Genomic DNA, 13,226 nt, shown 5'->3' on the forward strand with positions numbered 1-13,226 from the left:
AAAAGATGCAGAGAAGACAGGGAAGGAGGGAAGGAAGAGAAGGTAGGGAGGAAGGAAGGAGGTAAGGCATGCAGGGAAAGTAAAGCAGAAGAAGGAGGATAGGAAGTAAAAAGAAGAGAGAAAAGAGGGAAGAAGGGAAGGATGGAAGGAGAGACATAAGGAGGTTCAGGAAAGAAAAAAAAAGGAAAAAGGAAGGAGACAAGGAAGTCAAAGAGAGAGGAAAATGAGTTGGAAGAAAGGTGGGAAGGATGGGTGTGTAGGAAAAAGGGAAGAGGGCAGGTGAATAAGGTAGAGTTAGGAATGTTGAAGAATAAGGTGAAGGAAGCAGGGCTCGAGAGAGGATGGAGGGAAAAAATGAGCAAAGGAAGGAGGCAAAGGAAAAAAGGAAAGAGGGGAGGCAAGGTAGGACTTCCTACCTCCTGCCTCACCCTACATCTCCTTTCTTTCCTGAACCTCCCTCTATCTTCCCCTACTTACCTCCCATCTTCTTCTTTTCTTCACTTTCTTCTTGCCCTCCAACCTTTACCCTTTCCCCCTCCTGCTTTCCCCCAACATTTCCTTTCTTCCTTCCATCCTCCATTTCCTGAACCCCCTTATCTTATCCTCTTTACCTGCCCTCTTCCCTTTATCATCCACTTTTTCTTTCCCTCCTTGCTTCACCATCTTCTCTCCTTTGCCTCTCATTTACTCCTAAACCTCTTTCCTTTGCTCCTCTTTTATGCCATCCTTTACCTTTCCCCCTCCTGTTTTTCCCCAACATCCCCCTTTCCTCACTTCCCTCCAGTCCTGCTTCCCCTCCCCTTTTCCTGAACTTGCCTATATCCTAAGGAGGGGTGGCGTTGTCCAGCTGGCCATCATGCTAACATGCCTCATCTCAGCACCATGCCTGTGGAAAGAGGGGTACACAGTGTTGTTGATCCACATGCAAGCAAATATTATGCTAAAGTGATTGGCTCTCATCAGGCTCTAACCCTGCAATGATGCTGGAAAACAGCAGAAGAGGAAGAGCGAGCCCATCTCTGTCCTCCCCTCCCCTAATTTGCATTGCATGCTGAAATGCATGAACCGGGCCCATTAACCGAGGGGCCGTGCTGTGTTTTGGTTGTAAGCGAGGGGAGGGGGGCTGTCATATCTTTTGATTTGCTTGATATGAAAACAGTGGTGGTTTGCAATCAATGGAACCTGTGGTTTATTTGGGGTGAAATGAGATTTTTTATTGGGATGTTTGCATCTCGATGCAATTTGCCAGCTTTATTGTGGCCGACGCGGGAGCATCCTCGCTTGATTTTACAGTAAATTTGTCATGGGGCCAATACAAGAGTTGAAAGTGAATATGGTTATTTATTTACATGCACACAAACAGGCGCACTTTGTTAGACACTTCTGATGATTGTTGGAGTGGAGATCCCAGCTGGCTATATGTGCTAGAGCCTGGTGTGAAGGCAGCCTATCAGAATGATTAGGCAGAGTGAGGGAGGGCCTACCAGCTGCTCTACATGGTATTGCAATGGGAAATATAATTTGGGATTCAGAAAACACCCCTAAGGTTTGTCTCAGTTCAGCTTAGTGAATGAAATTCATTGTTTTTGTAAAGTAGTGCTGAAGAGTTGAGGTGTTTTTTGATTAGGTTTGGTAACCGACACAGTATGTAGTTATTTTACTCTTTCTACATGAGAAGTGGTACCATGATTAAAGGTCTAATAAACATCTAAGAGCACAACCACACTAGAAAGTGGCACAGCAAAATTCATTTGTAGCTGTGAGATGTACAGTGGATACAGCTGGTTTCAACCATAGACTTAAAAAATATGGACGTAGTCACCGTGACGTCACCCATTGGTTTGTGAACTGCTGTTTTGAAGCCTTGAGTGTAGCGATTTGCCCATCGCCATCTTGTATTTTGCCGTCGCCATGTTTGATTTTTGGAGCCAGAATTGACCGTATTTGGACGAGAGGGTGGAGCTGACCATAGCGCCAACTGCTAGTTTGGTTAGCACAGTGCATTTACAATCTATGGTTAACAGTGATAATGCTAATGCTAATTTTTGCTAGCAAAAAACAGGCCTAAAACCATTACAACAAAATGTACTCACCAGAAAAACCGATCATCCGACTCATTGATGGGTCTTTTTATAACACTGAACAAGACTGTTTTTAGGCGACCACAATGTTACAATTAACATTGGTGAACTGAAAACACACTGTGAAATGGCAGCAGCTATGCCTATAAGCAATGGTTACATTACGTAAGCAACGTTGTTGCTGTGGTAGCGACTTGTCAATCACAACGTAGCCATGCACACCCTAAAGCATATGCTGCTTTATCATCTATTTTACTCTAAATGGGGCCATAATTTACATAATGAGCATCATGATGTATTGAAGAAGACTTGAAACTAGCGATTTAGACCATAAACTCATTAGGAAACAGTTTACTTAGGTAATAAATCAAGAGGAGAGTAGGGTCATTTTCTCATAGACTTCCATACAATCAGACTTCTTTTTGCAGACAGTTGAGTCACCCCTGCTGGCCATTAGATAGAATGCAGGTTTTTGGCACATCCACATTGGCTTCATTTTTCAGCCCTGGAGGTTTCTGCTTGGTTTCAATGAGATGATGATTAACATGTAATCTGTAGGCTATCTGGTAAGGGAAAACACATCTTTGCCATCTTTTCCGTTTGGAGCCAGGACCTTCATAATAAGGAGTGCGTGTGTTGCTGTTCACGCTCTGGAAACAGCCCCAGCTACTATGAGTAGCACTGAGTGGTAGATATGTGGGCTAACGTTAGCTACTTTTCCTAAATGTGCTAACAGGGCAGGTTTCATAATCAAGTAACATTAAACTTACTGAAATATTGCAACAACAGTGCAACTTAGTGCGAGTTCCAGAGTCGGGGAGAGCAGCAGGTAAGCTAACTGTCAATCATAGCTGTCAATCAACACCCACAGGGCAGACATCAAAGCCACTATAAGTCTTCAAATCTTAATAACGGAGCAAACATTTCCAAAATGACCACCAGCACACTTATTAGAGGGCCTGAATTTAGAGACTGAGACCATATTGACTTGTTGACAAAAACGATGATGATGACTTAGTTTTTCTACAGAGATATTTTCTTTCGAAATGGGAGTCAGTTGGAGCATCTAGCAACACTTTAAGGTACTTCTGTATTGGCTTCAGCGTCAAGTTGTGGTAGTTGCTACTTGAGCTGAACCACGGCACAGCAGTGCTGTGAGCTTAATGCTAAAATGCACAATGGCAATATTAACATGCTGATGTTTAGCAGGTAATGTGCTGGTCAGAATTGCAGATGGTCAGAATTTTAGCTTACTGTGTTAGCGTGCTAACATTTGGTAATTATCTGTACTCACAAAGAACAGCTGAGGATGATGGGAATGTCATTAGTTTTTGAGGTATTTGATCATAAACCATGGTAGTTTAAATTTTCCCAAAACTTACAATAGTGATCAAGACATTTCATTCTGAACCAAACATGTACAGCTGCTGATGGTGCTAGTTGAAAAACTCAGGGACCAAAGACATTATGATACATCAACCATAAATGTCTGTATAAAGTTTTGTGCCAATCCATTGAGTAGATGTCAAGATTTTCACTAGATACTATAAGTGAAAACTTGACCTGCCAGAAGAAACCTCAAGGGATCACCAACATCATCAGCATTCATCACGAGGAGACATCACAGTGGGAAGTAGCAGCTAAGTTCTCCAAGTCCTGATTTATATTTCAAATTTGAACCAGTTCATATTGACTTCCCTTTTATTTTTTGATTGGATTACATTAAAGATCCCCTCTTGGCATGTTTTAAGACATATAAAAATACTCTGCTTTGAATAATAATCTGTGTCCAATATGATTTTTCAACAAAAAAATTCTATTCCCTGGTTAAAATCCTTAAATCCTTCTCCCTCGTGGAAAAATTCAGAATCTATGAATATGCAAATATTTTTTCACTTCAAAAGTTGAACTTCTGAATGCAACATGTCTCCTGCTTCACTGTAAGTCCATTCTCAGTGTATGTTCACTAGAGGCTTCAAGTCTCCACATCACACTTACATAGTGGACCATAATTGGCTCCAACATAGTTGCAATGTCACAAATCATGCACTTATGTACACACCTTAAACTCAGATTTAAAGTGACAGAAAGAGACTTTCCTCCTTCAGCAGATGAATGTGAAAACAAACTGCACATACATCATTCTGCACAGAGAAGAGAACAACATCCAAATGAAGGAACATTAAGGAAGACACATTTTTAAGAAGAAGGGGACTTAAATTTTGGTAAAAGCAGAGAAATGTGAGTGCATTACATTTTCTCTTGACATGCTTTGTAGATGCCACTGCACAAAACCCAGCAGAAATTAGGTTTTTAAAAAATTCTTCCCTTTCTTAGAGAATTTTGCCGTTGTTGCCTTGACAGTCAATTCTAACAAATCCTAAGATGTAGATTTTTTAAACCATAAACTAACATTTAGCTAATTTATCAGCAGTATTTGTTAATCTGTATTCTTTACAATGCTAATGACTTGGAACAAAAAATAATACATAGAAAATTTCAAATGTGAAAATAAAATGCCAGAGCAAAACGTATGTGCAGACACAGGCAGTATTTTGACTGGCACTCTCAGTAAATGAGCCCGAAATCTGACATGACAATGATGTGGACACAAATTATATTGCGATTTTGGGAAATATGTTTTTTCAATTTTCTGCTTTCAGTCTTTATGCTAAGCTAGGCTAACACACAGACACCGAAGTGGTATCAATCTTCTTATGTTACTCTTAATACTCTAACGTGCATAAGTGTACCTCCCAAAATGTTGAACTATTTCTTTAAGATTAGAATATTGCAGCTCAGCAGGAATATATAGAGATGACATCCTATTTCCAGATGATGATTGCAGAAACTTTAGTTAAATCAGTAAAGCATCTGTTAAATTAAAAATGTACTGCACTAAAACTCTTGTACTATTCATTTTCACTGCTCTATTTCTCTATCTAAAATACTACCTGCTGATTGTTGTGTCTCATCCACCTATTTTTTAACTGGTAAGAATTTTTGTTCATTTTCATGCATGTGAACATTCTTTTCATCTTAACATAGTCTTCATTCATCATTATGTTGTGACACAAGGCTCCAAATACTTGATTATCCTGTGAGTCCTGACAGACATTGAACACGATGTAACAAAAAGAAGCTTATGTGCTCCTCATTATTTATGTGACACATGCATCATGCAAGCTATTAGTTTGAGTTGAATGAGTAAATTAGCCTGGCTAATTGCAGCTAATCACTGGCCTCACTATCACTGTTAAACTTGGTGTCAGTGCCGTGATGATATTATTATTATTGATCAATAAATAAACCTTGTATTTCAGCTGGGGACTGGAAAATCTATGTAAACTGTAGAAAATCAAGATTTTTTGAGTTGGATTTAGGGCAGCTGAATGTTTTCTGTAACTAAAATTCAATTGCATGTTTCTCTCTGCTACAGTACACATATCTCGCTCTCATTTGAAAAGAAATAAAAATAAAATTAGTTCTCAAAAGGGAGAGATTAATATTTTATACAATACAATGCAATAAATCACATTAGACAGAGCTAATGTTTTATTCTTATATAACTGACAGACACATCTGGTCCTGCACCTTGGCTTGTTGCAACCAAATGAACATCACTGTCTATTTACTATATCTACGTTTGCTTTGCTAATGTCAGTTTGCAGGTTAGATAGCCAATTAGGAGACTCTTGAGTGACTGCTATGACTTGCATGGCAAGCGTCACACGACTGAAAGGGTCAGTGGCTGTGTGAACTATTAGTACAATGTAGACCACACTGACTGTCTGTTTGACTTTTCATTCAATTTTTTTTTTTACAGTGGACTAAACACATTTGTCATCTTACTACAATAGCATCAGTGTTTAGAAGAGATTTCCTGAGTAAATAAAGCTGAATAATAATTTTGTCGATGAAAACTATGACAAAATATATTTGCGGATGACCCTCTTTTTGAAAACAAAAACAAGACTGAAACCAAATAAAATGTAACCACTGAAAACAAGAAAATGTACTGCAGTTTTTGTCAACAAGTAAAAACTTAAGTATGTAAATGAAGAGACAAATGAACAGTTTTTTAGTGAACAGGTGTATTATGTGTATTGAAGCAGAGCAGGGTGACATGGCCACTGTGTGTGTGAACAAGTAAACACTGCCTGCCTTTTCCACTAACTTCGCAACAGATGAGAACAACACCTGAAACCATGGTAACTGTACACAACAGAAATGGCACCAATTGTAGCCTCAAAATAAATAATACGACTGCATGACAAAAATTAGACTAAAACATTTATGAAGAAAACTAGTCAGTTTGGATTCCTCAACACCGCTGCTAACAAAATGCTGCCTGTCCTTGTAGGCTATTCTGTTCCCTCTGCAAGTTTGTTTAAATTGTCTCCTGCTGCGGTCCGTCTGTGAAACACGTACACTGGCGCTCAGATGCTCAGTCTGGAATAGTTTTCTTCCTGTCAATAATGAGAAAGTATAACCAATAGCTTATAACAATCACTTTGGCATGATTTTTGTGATGATTTATTGTGATTTTAGTCGGACCTTGAAAGCATTTAGCTATACTGTAAAACTAAAAAAATAACCACACAACAATACTTGGCTGGAGGTTCACAGGTATTTTCTTTCATCACTGTACAAATACAGGCATGTGAGTGTTGTACTCATTCATAAATGTTCTGCATTAGATCAGCAGGTTGATATATTACAACACCAACCAGACTTGCACTTGGCTACTTATTCTCCAGCATTGATTAATGAATCCACAGCATAGCGTAGCCCCTGTATTGTATGCATGTTTGTGTGATTATAACCGTTTCAGTGTGACCTTGATGAAAAATCATTACACTTTCATGCACATTAGACACCATACATGTCCAATCCATCTTTTTGCTAATCGTATTTCTGTTACCAATGCCAGTGCCTGGACTTGTTTCCAATTAGAAGAGGTATATATCACACATCCAATCTTCACTGGTTACCTGCAGAGAGGAGAAAGGAGCACAGAGGAGGAGGAGGAGGAGGAGGAGGAGGAGGAGGAGGCGAATAGGTGAAGGTACAGCAGGGAGTGAAATAGACAGAAATAGAGAGGGAGGGAGGTGAAGAGGCAGCGTACGAAGGCTGGCTATTTTTCACCAGGGTCCATGGTGAAGTTGTCAGGCGGGAGTGTATGTGAGCCTGCCGGATGATAATGTGGCATGACACTTCTGAAATGAGAGCCGGGTTGCCATGGCGAAAAGCGGGGAGGGACAGTCTCTCCAGGGGCCCAAATAAAACAAGCTGTAAATGATGTTTGATTAGGATTTAGATCATGGAACTGTTCGGGACGGCCCTTTTGTCGGCTGCTCGCTCAGGCCTCAGAGGATTTTTGTTATGTTTGTCTCAGAGCACCACCATGTGTATGCATTATGTGTGTGTGTACTGCTTTGGGCTGACATACAGTATATGACTCTACTAAAAAATACAGGGCCAGTACTGTTCTTTTATCAGAGAGATATAGGCCAATTAGCTTCATCCACTTCTGAAATGATGGACATAGTTTGATCTGACAGGCCGACTGTATTGTCTAGTGATCAATATAAATACCTTAAAGCTGCATCATTCTATTTTTGGCCACTAGGGGGCAGATCAATACAAGTTGACAGATACACAGCCACCACATATTACATATTACCACATATTACCTCTCAGCTTAAAGTTTGGTCTCCACCATCTCCCAAGAAAAACATTTGTCTCTTGTGTTGTGTTCAACTGTCATTATATAATAAATAATAATTAAGCTGATCAGCTTTATATTTTTGAATGAGGGCCTCCAGTATTTGGATCAAGAGTTTGTGAAACATATTTTTTATGAAAAATTTTGTAGCTACATTTGTTATTTCAATGTGTCACATTGAAGATACATATTTAATCAATATTTGGAATGGGCGGTCCTAAAGTTTGGAAATGTGGTGACTAGTTCTGGGTTGCAAAGTGGCTGCCATTGATTGTGGCTGACTTAGTGGCCAGATTGATATGAAGCAGAAAGCTATTGATGTTTTGTTTCATACAGCAGAGCAAGACTCTATAAAATTGGATAGTGTCGCACAGCTAATATGATAGCTTCCTCCGTTTTTTCAACTGCTGGTTGGACAGAACAAGATATTTGATGACATCACTTTGGGCACTAGGAAACTGTGATGGGCATTTTTCATTGTTTCCTGATGTTTCATAGATTGAATGATGGTAGATTAATAAAGAAAATAATTGTCAGTTTTCAGTCTGTATTTTCTATTTTAGTCATTGCTCTTTAGTTACAATTCTGCTACAGTTATAAGTTATGTAGCAGCAGAGGAAATATGCTGCAAAAGTTCTGATCCACCAGAGTGGAACAATTGGTCGGTGACAGGGACATAAACAAGGATTATCTCTCTGAAACTTTTGCATTTGCATTATATTTTTGTCTCAAACAGGATCTGGAATATCAGCACAAATATTGTACTGGCCTTCGAAAACCCACAGTGGTCAAAAACCTAATTCCCCTGTGTAATTCTTTACAAAGCTACCTCCCTCTGATGACACTAAATATTCTTCTTTTCATGTTTTGCTTCCATCTTATCTCCTCTGCTTTCCCTCTCTCTCTCTCTCTCTCTCTCTCTCTCTCTCTCTCTCTCTCTCTCTCTCTCTCTCTCTCTCACACACACACACACACACACACACACTGCTGTCCCTGCTGTTTTTGTCCTCTCTACTGTATCTTCCTTTGTTTTAGTGACTCAGAATATCTTTCCTTACACACACACATACACACACACAGTAATGTAATCCTTATCGTCCCCTCTCTCCTCTCCAACCACACACCCTGTTCAATAGACCATAATAGGATAGAGGTGTTGACGTCAGCCACCATTGAGAGAACATTATGATGTGTTTCTCCTTTTGTGCAATCTCTCCACTGCCTCGCCTACCATGAACAGACAGGGGTGAAATTTATTCTCTCCTCTATTGTCTTTTAGTGCCTTCCATTCACGGCAGGGAGAGCCCTCCAGTTTTCCATTTTGTTTCTCTCCACCATTTCTTTTGGGAAAAGAAAAGGTAATGAAGATGTTCCTCACTGCAAACGAAACCACGATGATCATCAACAGCAGCATCATTCTTCACTTCTTTCTCACTGACTGGAGGAAAGAGATCTCTCACAGGGAAAAAAAAAACTGAAGACAGCATCGGGATGGGCTGAGAGTGGCTCCTCTAACCTTGGAGAAAAAGTTTGTATGAGGTGAAGTTTTTGAGATGACACTCAAAAAAACTAAAAACAGACCTTTTGTATCCTCAGGTTTATGATTTGCTGTATGCAGCGGCATCATTTCAAGGGTTAGGGTTAAGATGTGATTCTCCTCAAGATGTTGCTGCACTTTATTTGCATTTCTTTGTGTCATACATTGATGAAGTTGGTGAAGTCTTGACCATGACCATGTACCATCCTTTGAGTGGCCTGTGTTTGAAGATGAAATGGTTTTCTCTTTGCAGGGCTGAAATCAGGACCAATTAAATTGAGTCTAAGACCGTTGAGGTCAAGTCAAGATGGTAACTGACTTGTATTATTTGGTTTATTGAACCTCAAATAATAACATTACATGTAGATTCATTCAGGACAGGACACTGGATTTAAACATTGATGGGATCATGATATCATCAGTGGTGGAGTGTATAGAGAACTATGCCAGTAGGGGGACTGCCATTTGGAAATGTACTGTCAACAAATTCTGGTGATTTCAGTCAAAGTGAGCATGCTGTTTATATAAACAGACAACACTGCTGGAAATGAAATAAATTCATTAACTGAAATGGATATTATTGTTGTCTCAGTTAATATACGTATGTGCTATCATATTATGGTCTCGTTGAAAAAAAAATTGACTTTGTATTTCTAGAGAGAAGCTGACACTTTTCGAATGGGAGTCAGTTGGAGTATCTAGTGGCCGTCAGTGGCATTGCACTTTAAGGTACTTCTAGTTGCCACTTTGTTGTGCTTGAAAAGAGCTAATTCGTACCAGCTAGTCTGTGAGAGCTAGTTCAATTGAAAGGCCAAAGTGTTTCTGGTTGTTCTGAATGCAAATACTCAAAGGCGAGGTGAAAAGACAGCCATCATAAAGCAATACTTGTTCAGAAGGGTTCTGAAGATGTGCGACCATCCGACTAGCACTTCTGATTAAGCATACCGGCGGCTTCACTTTGATTCATAAAACTGTATTTACAGATTCCCTATGTTTGTTGAGCGAGATGGCAAGCTATGTCTGGCCCAACATGTCACTGCAATATCAGCTGGATAGGTGAGTCCAGCTGATATCGTTCTGGTCACTTGTCCCTCTGATATAAAATGCCAGAGACTGGCCAGGTTTAAACATGAGCTGCTTAATTGTTTATTGATGAGATTTTGAGTTATTTTTAGAAAAATATATTGAAATACTTTGGTACCTTGAGAAAACCTTTAAATGTCCACATGGACAAATTAAAAAAGTACCACTTTCCAACCACTTGAGGTCACCAAGGTGCAAAATTGCCTCATGCACCTTTAATTATCAGTCGGTTCTCAGATACAGTGTCTTCCACGAATGTCTCTGCACATCTTGTACTCGCCTCCATCTTTTCTTCTCCTCTGCCATTCCCCTTCAACCCAGGCTGTTAATGAACTGCTTACCAAGGCTGAACTAATCAAGGCTGACTGCTCTCTGTCAGTGTCAATTATACAGCACACCCTCCCATCCCATCTTCCTCTCACTCCTGCTCTTCATCTCCCTCACAAAGGGCTGGCAGTGACCAGACTCTGCTTCTCTGCTAGAAATTGAAAAGTAACACATAAGAATGATGGGATAGCGACACTTCACCAGACACTGAGGTGGGGATGGGGAGCTGTGTGTGTGTGTGTGTGTGTGTGTGTGTGTGTGTGTGTGTGTGGGTTCCATGTACCCACGGGTTTTAACTCACCAGCTCAGACAAAGCTGGAGCTTCTCACATTTTACAAACTTCAAATTAATCCAGCGGGTGGGAAATGTAGATTGATTATTCAACAGGTGGATTACTGTGGCTAACACTGTTGAGATGGCACTTGGAATAAAGGGTTAAGGGCTTAATTTGAAATGGATTCAACATCTTTTGCAATCATTCTACACATATCATCCAGTGAAAGCAGAGTTTTTAGAAAATGTTGCAATTTTTAGGTTAAAAGTAGGAAATCAAAACTAACTCCTTATGTTCATTGGGTTCCCCTACATCACGTTCTGGCTGCGCCACAGCCACCTGAAACAGGCCAGCAACCTCCTACAGGTCAAGGAGTCGCCTAATGCAGGTGAGAGCAATGAGAACAAGGAAGGGGAGGAGGAGAGAAAGGGGAGTACAGACAGACAAGCAAACAAACTATATAAAGAAGTGGTTGGATAGGAGTGGAGAGGGGGAGAGAAAAAAAAATCTGTCCTGACTCATCCTGGTTTCATCCTGGTGCCTCTTCGTCCCTGGGACCCAACCAGAGATCCCCTCAAAACTGCAGCTTTCCTTTTTTTTAAATCTCTCTCTTGCTCTTTTTTCTTCCCTTTGCTCTCTCCCCTCTATATCCTTACACACAAACACACACAACACCTACACACACTAACACACACACACACACACATACACACACACACCACATGCATCTAGTATTAGCCCAAAATTTTATGTATTTATTTTATTATTTTATTATTTTATTCATGTTATTGTTTCGTTTGGGTTACTGTCTGGTTCTCTTATCTTCACCCGTTCGCACTGTCCCGTTTCATGTATTTTCATGTTAACCACTTATCCTGCACTCAATCAGTATTAATCACATATCTTGCACTAAATAAAGGGAAAAAAAGAGAAGCACAGCATCTTTTCTTTAACAGCCACATTTATAATATAGTTCAGAGTTGTTTTACAGCATATTTCATACATGTATTGCAGCTTGTTTAAATGCTTGTGGCTGTATTTGAATATGACAATCCTTTCTTGCCTCATTTTCTGATGTTTGATTTTAAATATCAATAGACCTGTGGTCATTAACCTGGATTTATATTTGTTTTGTCAGATGATGTTATGATTATAAAATCGCGACTATCTGCAGTGCAGCATTTTGGTAATGACTATGAATATGAGCCACTTTTTGATTGATAACGTTGTAAACAAAATTTGTATAGAGGCTTCTGCTATTAAAATGTATGATTGAAAAACCCTCCTAATAAAGGTTATTAAACTGATTCTCAGAATAATATTCAGAATTTGATTTGTAATCATTATAAAAAATTTGCCTCAGGATCAATGCTTATTTTCAAAACTAGATGATTTACATTCAGTTAAATTTAGTCAACTTAGAAATAACTCCTCACACTTTTTCTTGTTACAGCTATTCTCAACTAAGAAACTTTCTCAAGATCATTACTTTCAGTTTCTTCAATAGAAAAATAAAAATCTTCATCTGTCATTTTATGGAGGAAAACAAAAGTGGTTTAGTAATAAGAGTTGCAGAAATTTCCACTGCAAGCTATATTCTGATTCTGTGACAGGGCATGCTCCCCTCTATGACATGACCAAAACACATTTAAAGATTTTGAAGATTCTTTGTCCTATGCACGATGCTGTGTCGTTCCATGCTAGGGTTCATTTCCCAACATGCTGTGACCTGACCTCATTTATACACATTGTCACTTATATTGATCCAGATCTCTCAGATTCCATACCACAACCACCTTGGCTTGCTCTCTTGGTCCATTTAACCTTATAAATACTTTTCCATTCCTTGTCCATGATGCTTGAAATTTGTTTTGCTTTCTGAGGATACGGTCATTCCTAGCTACTTCAGCATTTTTCTTCGTCAGGTGCTCATTTACATACACCCCACTACCCTTAGGTTTTTTGGACTGTCTCAACACTTCAGCCTTATTCTTTCAACTTGCAAACTGGACAACAATCGTGAACTTGTTTTTTTTTTTTTGTCCTTGCATGGGAGAATGTGACAGGCTGAAATGTGCTGTCTCTCTAAGTGAATGGTCAGGAATTGAACCACATGTTGCTCTAGAGCTCACCTTGTCGGTCACCGGCTACAGGCCTGACGTAGCTGCGATCTTTCGTATCCAGCCCAGTGATGAT

General features: G+C 39.6%; 1 long non-coding RNA gene across 1 annotated transcript; it reads left to right on the forward strand.

Annotated features, from left to right (window-relative positions):
• The first annotated feature begins 2,592 nt into the window (after nucleotides 1-2,592).
• On the forward strand, nucleotides 2,593-9,921 carry LOC121898352. The gene is made up of 2 exons (XR_006096439.1): nucleotides 2,593-2,910; nucleotides 9,089-9,921. It is a non-coding gene; the product is annotated as an uncharacterized LOC121898352 (long non-coding RNA).
• Nucleotides 9,922-13,226: the final 3,305 nt, after the last annotated feature.

Source organism: Thunnus maccoyii, chromosome 6 (genome assembly GCF_910596095.1).
Source record: "Thunnus maccoyii chromosome 6, fThuMac1.1, whole genome shotgun sequence".
Lineage (NCBI taxonomy): Eukaryota > Metazoa > Chordata > Actinopteri > Scombriformes > Scombridae > Thunnus > Thunnus maccoyii.